The sequence below is a fragment of the Pipra filicauda genome, unplaced genomic scaffold, assembly GCF_003945595.2.
Source record: "Pipra filicauda isolate LSUMZ 115617 unplaced genomic scaffold, ASM394559v2 scaffold57_size4234018_pilon, whole genome shotgun sequence".
In the NCBI taxonomy this organism is placed as follows: Eukaryota; Metazoa; Chordata; class Aves; order Passeriformes; family Pipridae; genus Pipra; species Pipra filicauda.
The window spans coordinates 4,166,779-4,175,135 of NW_024104731.1; the positions used below are offsets into that span (position 1 = coordinate 4,166,779).

General features: G+C 38.8%; 1 long non-coding RNA gene across 1 annotated transcript; it reads left to right on the forward strand.

Moving 5' to 3' along the window:
• Nucleotides 1-3,709: 3,709 nt before the first annotated feature.
• LOC113986151 lies at nt 3,710-4,343 on the forward strand. The gene is made up of 2 exons (XR_003540084.2): nt 3,710-3,852; nt 4,029-4,343. It is a non-coding gene; the product is annotated as an uncharacterized LOC113986151 (long non-coding RNA).
• Nucleotides 4,344-8,357: the final 4,014 nt, after the last annotated feature.

An 8,357-nucleotide genomic window follows, 5' to 3' on the forward strand; every position in this document is an offset into this window, starting at 1 on the left:
GAGAAATTTCCATCATTTCTCTTCTTCTGCAGATGATTGTTCTGATTTAGGAAACAATATAAAAGATGTAAGGGACTCCAGACCCAATTTGAAGCATTTCAGATTGTTATTCCAAAGAGAGCACAAAGGCACTGTCTTCCTCTGCTTAAGTCTTCATTTAACAAAGTGCTTTAGCACAAGCTTATAGAATGATTTAAGTAGAAATTTTGTTAAATTTGGTAGGAACTTTTGTTGCGGTTATCAAATCCTTGCAGGGGATTGATTTCTGTGTAATCAAATTACTTTGTTATATCACAGCCTCATATTTCTCATCTGAAGGCTTGAGACAGCTACTGAATTTTACAAAAGACTATTAATGGCAGTGCAGGGCAGGCAGTGCCTCTCTGGCATGAAGATGACTTTCCTGGCTGACTTCTCCAAAGGAATTCTGAACCTGCCAGGGAGTTTAACTGGGTACTGCATGCATTGAACTTTCAGAGCAAGCAAAACCCGTGGATCTGCACAGGGGCCACCAGCCAATGAACTGACTCCCCCAAACCAAGTTAAAACAGGAGTCAGATGTTGGAACCACCTTGTTGGAAATTGTGTTTGTCTGCAGCTGCACAGCAGAGTACTTCCAGTTGCTCCAAATACACGTGTAATGCATTTTTGTATAGGAATTAAGAAAAACTGTGAATCCAAAATGCCTTAGCAGGCCAAATTTCAGGTTTAAAGGTCATTGTAATTGTCAGAACAAATAATAACATTTTTGATTTGTCTTTTTCAAGGATAGAAAACATAGTGGCGATGTTTTCATAATGAGCAAAGTGAGACTGTAGTGTTTCTGTTTACTCAGCAGGAACAGATTTCCTGTCTCTCTCTTTCCACTGTACTGTTGACAGGTGAGCTGGGATGATGCTGTCTTGCAGACCTGCTGTCTCCTCACCCTCCAAAAGGTTCGATTCTGGGGTAGATGTCCTGTGAGTGTGCGAAATTAAACCTTTTTTTTTTTATCCTGGGAAAATGGAGAGTAGAGATCAGTTCTGCAGTGAGCATGAAGAACTTCTGACTCATACCTAATCTGATCTTATCTAAAGCTTGTTGAGCTTAGGAGAATCCTAGGCATATGGTACCAGGAGACCTATGAGATGGGAACTGTGTGTTCGGGAAGCTGATTTCAAATAGGAAACAGAAGCTCAGTGACACAAGTGCACCAGAGATAAAACAGGATGGGAAAACACACACCTTCCTGGATGTGGCTTTGTTCCCAGTTGAACTCCAAGTACGAGAAGGAGTTTTGTAGTCTTTGACTGACTGCAGCCCAGACAATTCCTTCTGCTGCTGGACAACCTGGCCCTCTTGTCAGCACTGGGAGAAGGATGTGACCAGAAAGAATTTACCACAGAGGAGATGATATGTATGGGGAAGACACAAAGCAATTGATCTGTTCTGATTTTGTTGGTGGGGGACTGCAATGATGCATCTTGCATGGATAATATGGCTAAAAGTACTTTACACGGAAAATCCTGAGCAGAGCCTGTGTGAAGTATGTGCTTACTGTAACGGTGTGAGCTGCCTGTAAAATGGAGTTCTGAATATCCTTTCACATATTGCCTGTGCTATAACTCCAGAGAAATTCATACCTATTGCTGCTGATGTGTCACAAGGTGGCTTTGCCCCAAAAGGATTTTGAATTGCTTTGTGTCCTGCAGCTGCAAGTCTAGCCAGGAGAACATGCTGACTCCTGGGACGTTCTGTGCTGGGAAGGCTCTGTGGGAGACTGAAAGATTGCAGATGTAATCAAAAGTGGTGAAATCAATAAGTAAGGTGAGGAGCATTTAGTCCATCCCTTAAAAGGATAAAATGTTTCTTTGCAGCCATGGAAATGAATCAAGGATCAGCTTAATACCTGAACACTTGTATCCTAAACTAAAATGCGCGAAGAAATCAATGTTTCATTGCACCTCTGTAAGATAAGACAGGGAGATGAGTGATCGGCACTGAGGTCTTGGTACCTCGGTGTGGTGGAATCCAAAGATCCATCCAAGTCAGAGCTTTAATTTTCTAGCAGTGGAAACCAGCATTTTGGAATCTCAGAATGGAATTTTGTCATTGTACCCCAAACAGGTAAAAGGAGTTTCCCAGCAAAAAAGAAAAAACAAACATTAATTTTATTTTATGTTACAGTATTTTTCTTTTTTATATATTTTATCATTTTATACAATTTTGCAGGAAGGAAAAGTGAATAATGTCAATTTACAGGAATTCATATTTCCAGATAAATAATAAAGGAAAAGTGGATGTTTCTGCCTCCTGATTCTGGGACTAACAGCTAAGCTTATTTCCTGATTAGTCCCTATACAAGTGAGTATATGTGAGAATTTTTTCACAAAATGTTTTTTTATTAAAATGTTGCTTTGGATTATACTGAAATACTTCCTTTAAATTTTATTTTGATGAAAAAGATATTGAAGGTATTGTAAAATTTAATTTAAATGATGAACATAATTCTTGCATTGTATTATATTAATTTTAATTTTTCTAAAATTTTTATTTTTGCTTTATTTAGGTATAGTAATGTTAATATGTATTATGCACATGCAATATCCATGTGTCCAGCTGCTTCATTATCAAACACAAGGTCTTTTGGCTTAGAAAGGAAATAAAAGATGTTTCAGTGAAAATTTTATGTGAGCTTAATGATGATATCTTTAAGGATTCTGAAAATGGAAAGTAACTCCTTTTTAATGAGGCATAATAAAATAATGTAAAATAAAATACCAAATAGAACATCACAAAATACTATCTTGAAACCCTCTAAATGACAGCTTTCTAGCATGCAAGCAACTGATTTGGAAATACATGTTTTGTGGATTTTTGTCCAATTGAGTTTTTCCCATATATGCCAGTGCCGACAAAACAGTATTTAGTTTTGTGTGAGCTTTAGTAGACAAATTCATTTCTGAAATTCTAAATAGAAATTGCAAAGACTCAGGTTTTTCTTCAGTCTCATTAGATAGTTTAGAAAAAGTTAATTTACTTCTACCTCTTGTGATTTAACTGCTTGATCTTCCCATCAAAACAACTCTAGCACTACCAAATTTGACAGCGCTGCGTGCTGAGTGAGGATTTGGGGTTTAGAAGAAATCCCTAGAAGGGGCTGGGATGCTGAGACAAATGTGTTTTCCCAGAACGTATTTTTCTTTACTTGGAAAAGGTAAAACACCTGAAGAAAATAAAACTCAAGATTTTAAAGACATCTTGTCTAGGACTTACCTGATTTTATTGTTCATCCTGCATTTTTTTGTTTACTTTTTTTAGAGCCTCCATTGATTTTAACAAAATTAAGTTTATGACATATAAACATATCTACCTAAAGGCTGCAGCCGTGTTCCAGCTTTATGTGATTGGGGCATCTGAAGAAGGTTCAAGAGGAGTGGCAGAGGTGCCTTGGAGTATTGAATCTTGCAGGTCAGTGAACATGTGTTAGAAACAGTAGTGGAGGAGGATCGAACTGACTCATACATAGATCAGGTGTGTGTTAGTTTTGAATGTTTGTGTCAGTACTGGCAGGTGGTGCTTTGGGAGCAGGGCTGTGGAAGGTGTGCAGCAGCAGCAGCAGAGACAGTTCAGAGGCTGCACTTGTCGGGTTTTAGCTGGTATCTCTTGCTGGTGGTACCTCCCATACATGTCTTGCTGCTTCCCCTCCCAGGGTCACAGGCTGGTGCTCACCAAAGGAGATAAGCTTCCTCATCTGCGTTTTGAGTGCAAGCACATGCTGAAAGTGGGAGGAGGGTTTTGCTGAGATGACAGAAGCATATGTGCAGATAATGTCTATTCTTGCATCTAGCTCTCTTCTGCAAAATACCAGTGGTGAGTGGTGGTAACTGAAATAATAAAAAAAAAGAAACCAAACCAATGGAAACAATGAGAATGATAGATAAACTCAGTTTTGTATGACAATAGTTGTTATCAAGTTACTGTCACAGGATAGTTTTGCCTTGTGAAATTGCTTTTCTTGTCAGCTCTCTCTTTGTCTTGTCTTTCAGATCAAGAAGATACTGGAGCTTGCATTGTAGATTGTTACATTTATGGAATTGAGAACAAGGATAAAAATGTAAGTAAAATGATAAAAAAGTCAAGAAGGGGAGAGAGCAAAGACCTGCTTACGAGCCTTTACCTTGAAGACATGGCCATGCATGCCAGAGGGGTGAAAGGAATCCCTTGGAGAAGGCAGGATGGCAAGAAGCCCTCTTCAACCTCTGGATGTTCAGCACACAAATCCCTGAGAAGGCCAGGATTTCTTGAGAATACTTTCTTCCATTAATTTTTACAGCAAATAAAGTAGTTGAAGAACGTGGAAATACTTGGTAGAAGACACGTGGCTATGGTGCCAGGTACAGAAAGCAAACTGTAGATTTGTTATAACTTTTTCCTTACATTTTAGGTTTGTCCCGAAGATTAGTTAGCTAGTGAACAGAAAATAGATGTAATAGAAAGAAAAGCAGAAAGAGGCCACACTTAACATCACAGAGTAAGACTTTTTTCTCATTGGTATTTCAAGTTGGATCCTCAAATCCTTTTTCCAGACTCTACAGCAAATAACCATATCAGAGGAAGAAAGATAAATGTGACTATAATGTGCAGGCAAAACTGTGCATAGCTCATGCATAAAAGGATTCTGGATTTTGAGGTCTACTAAATCAGTTGAGTTTTATTGCAATATGTTTCTTTGGTTCATTTGTTCAGGAAGAGAGCATATATTAAATATGAAGACAATATATCTAGGATAATAATGATTTTATTAGTTAAGAAAGCAAGGAAACTATGTAATACCCTAGTATTCCTTTATCTGCTTATCCAGTGCTAGTGTAATACATCTTCCTTCTTTAACCAGGATTCTAAATGAATGACAGTCCCAGTAAATTATTGAGGTCCTTCTGCCCACTTTATAAAGGTTACATCATCCAACAAAGATTAAAAAAATAATAAATGACTCAGGTGGACAATGAAATTCTAAATTTCAAGTATGAAATGGCTACCCTCATTCATGTAAATTGTACCATGAATTGACTTTTTACTTTTAAGACAAAAATTAATTCAAAACAAATTTATAGCACTTCCCCTGTAGAAAATTTGCTGCAGGAAAGGGCTGAGTTCACTGAATAAATAAAATCCCCCACCCCTAAATATATAGCGCATTAATGCAAGATATCTTCATATTGATCTGCTGCCAAACAGTCATGATGGCTTATTTCTTTTTGTCTAAAGTGTAAGTTTTTAAGCCGTCAGCTGACAGTATTTTTCTTTATTGGCTTGGGTTGGACTGTGCTCACTTACTATGGGTGGACATTAAACATTTAGTTTGAATACACTGAAAAGACTTAAAAAAGCCTTCCAGATATCCCAGCTTTCAAAAATTCCCATCTCTCATTAAAGATCTGCCAAAGCACAGTTTTAATTAATAGCCCTGAGTGATTTTTTTTTTAATGTCAAGATTTTAATAGAAAAATGAATTAGTAGAAGCTTTGAACAAACTTTTCAGTAATTTAATTTTTTTACATTTAATGTTTAATATAAATTTGATGTTGAAGAGCAGTTCTGTCCCATACTGCCCGTGTGCCTGCTTTCTGTTGCTGTGGTACAGCTACTGGACACCAAACTGTGGAGCTCCCAGATGCTGTGTAACCTGTTTAGGAGAGGTGAGCTCGTTCCTGTGGTTTCACAAGTCCCTTCAGAGAGGCTTTCTGTCACTCGTACAAATGGAGGCAGGTGTCCCGAGGTCTTTCTCACGACTAGAGAACTGTTTCAGAGATTTTACCATGCAGGAATTCATGGCAGAGGCAGAGATTTGAGAGTTGTGTGGGAAGAAGTTGCCAGCCTGGCTCCCGAGCTTGGGTCCACTGCAAGTGGCAGGTGTTCCTTCCAGCAGTGCCGCGCGGTGGCACATCCGTGTCACTCAGAGAGCGCCTGTGCACGGAGGAGGACTGTGGGAGGAAACACCTGCTCAGCCATTTGAGCTGTGCCTCATGCCAAGCCACGTGGAGCTGTCAGTGGCTTTGTAATGCATTTGATCTGTGCTGTGTACTCACAAATATTGCTGCTGTCTGGGCTGGATTTAATTTTGGGGGGATTGCAAGAAAGTACCTTGGGAAGGACTGTATGAGGAGAAGACACATAAACCTTTCTTCCTGACTCAACTTTGTTATTTTCACAAATGTGGAACACATTTGGTCGGTATCCCATTGATTTGTTTACTGCTTTTGTGTCCCACATTTGCGGAGGCTTTCCAAACATAGATACTTCTCTCATCTGGCCTGGCTCTGCCTACTGCACAGAAACCCCTGGATAGGTGGGTGGAGTACACGTCCAGGGCATTTTGGGTGGGCGTGAAAGGGAACACAGTGAACTTTTAAAGTAATCTGGCCTGTACTTTCAGGCTTGCCTGTGGCTCAAGTGTAAAAATTGTGGGATTTGTTTGGGAAGTGATGTTAGACAGTATCAGCTATAAGCACTTACCTTGGTTGCACACAGCTCACTCTTTACGTGATCTGCCCCTGGATGTGGAATATTACAGCACTGTTACAAATTATTTTGTCTGTGTGCTTTGGAAAGTATGCAGTATGGCTCGCTTTCAAACATCACTTCTGTTATAAAAATCAGTGGCTCCTACAGTGACCTGAAACTAGTCAGGTAGGATTTTAAAGAGCAAAGAATTTCACAGATGGCTGATTTGTTTCTTCATTCTGGTATGTGGAAATAGTTCTGTGTTTCAAAAAAATATTTCCCCCTTGCATTTTAGATAAGACTATTGCTAGTTTTTCATATAAACACAATTCCCAGTTTGGGTGGGATGTATTTCAGTCAAATAAAACTGAAAGAAGGAAGAAACCCATCCTCTCAGCTCAGCCTTTTTCCAGCCAGAGCCCTCTCCCATGAGTCTTCCTGCTAACCATCATTTCAGCTGGTCTTGCCCTCTTCAAATATGCTGAGGAGTTAAGTACAATCTAGCTCCACTGCCCTAACACCTGACATATCTGCCAGAAGGGCTGGGAGGTCTAAAGAGGGTATTTTTTTTCCTATGTATAACCTGAGGCCTAGTGTACAGACCCTGTTATACTGTAGTCTTTCAGAAATGGATTGACTTCACTGAAATGCCTCTGCAATGGCCCAGAAGAAGACACTTCCCCAGAAGCAGTTGCCTAGCATGCATCATTCTTGGCAGTATCTGCAAATAAACTTCTTGTAATTGATTTAATAATTTTCAAATAAAAAAATTATGATAGCTGCAGACAGCTATAAATAACAGAAATGAAACACATTATTTGCACTGTGCCTTCACATGCACTTGTTTAGCTCTTTCTGCTGTTAAGTTAAAACATCTGTTTCTATGGAAGTGGAGCATTCCATGCAACAAACACAGCACTGGAAGTGACCCACATATTAAATGACAACATTTGACAAATTCTAGCAGTTGATTACCGGGGAGGAGTAGACTGTGGTTATAATCAGAGTAAACCAAAAAAATGTGTACCTTTATAAACCTCGAGTTTAAATGAAACATCTGTACTAAATCATGATTGTAGAACAGCACTGTAGCCAACTACCAGACCATATGATAATGGGGTGTTTTTAACGATCCCTATTTCCATCGCATCCTCCAAATCAGATCCAGACTGTGCCCACTGGCATAAATTCTGCTGAAAACCAATTGGGATAGTGTCAGGCTACAGTGAATATTGTAAGTTTAGATACAGATACCCATAAAATTTAGTGACTCCAATGCCTTATAGAGATCATAAGCACAGGTAGAAACTCAGGTGAATATTAGCAGTAGTTTTGTAGGCTACAGACTTTTCCAGTCATGTTTTAACCCCTAGAAATGGGGGATATGTTGCAGTGACTGTGGAATCTTATTTGTAAGGAAATATGAGTGTATAGCAAGAAAGTGAGTATTAGAATTACAGCTGTGGGTCAGCTGGTGATAAACTAAGAGTATTGAGTCTGGCATCAAAGCCAGGTCTGGCAGCTCGCTTAAACATAATTCTTTGGGTCTGTGAAACTGGTATGCAAAAGTCAAGTAAGTACAACTGTCTTTGAGTGCTTTCCATTGCTGTTAAGTGGATACAAAGCAAAAGAAAACTAGTTTAGTCTAGCTTTTTATGTAGATTCTTAAACTGATGTTCATTAATAGCATCTGAACATACACATTTTGTTATTACTGCAGAATATTCTGTGAATTAATTAAAGAACACAAGCAAATGCCCAAACTTTGTATTAGCTCTACATAGTCACTACAATCTTTCAAAAACGGGAAAAAAAAAGCAAACCCACTCTGCAACTGAACTACATTTTTAGTTTTAGGTAACCTACAGTAG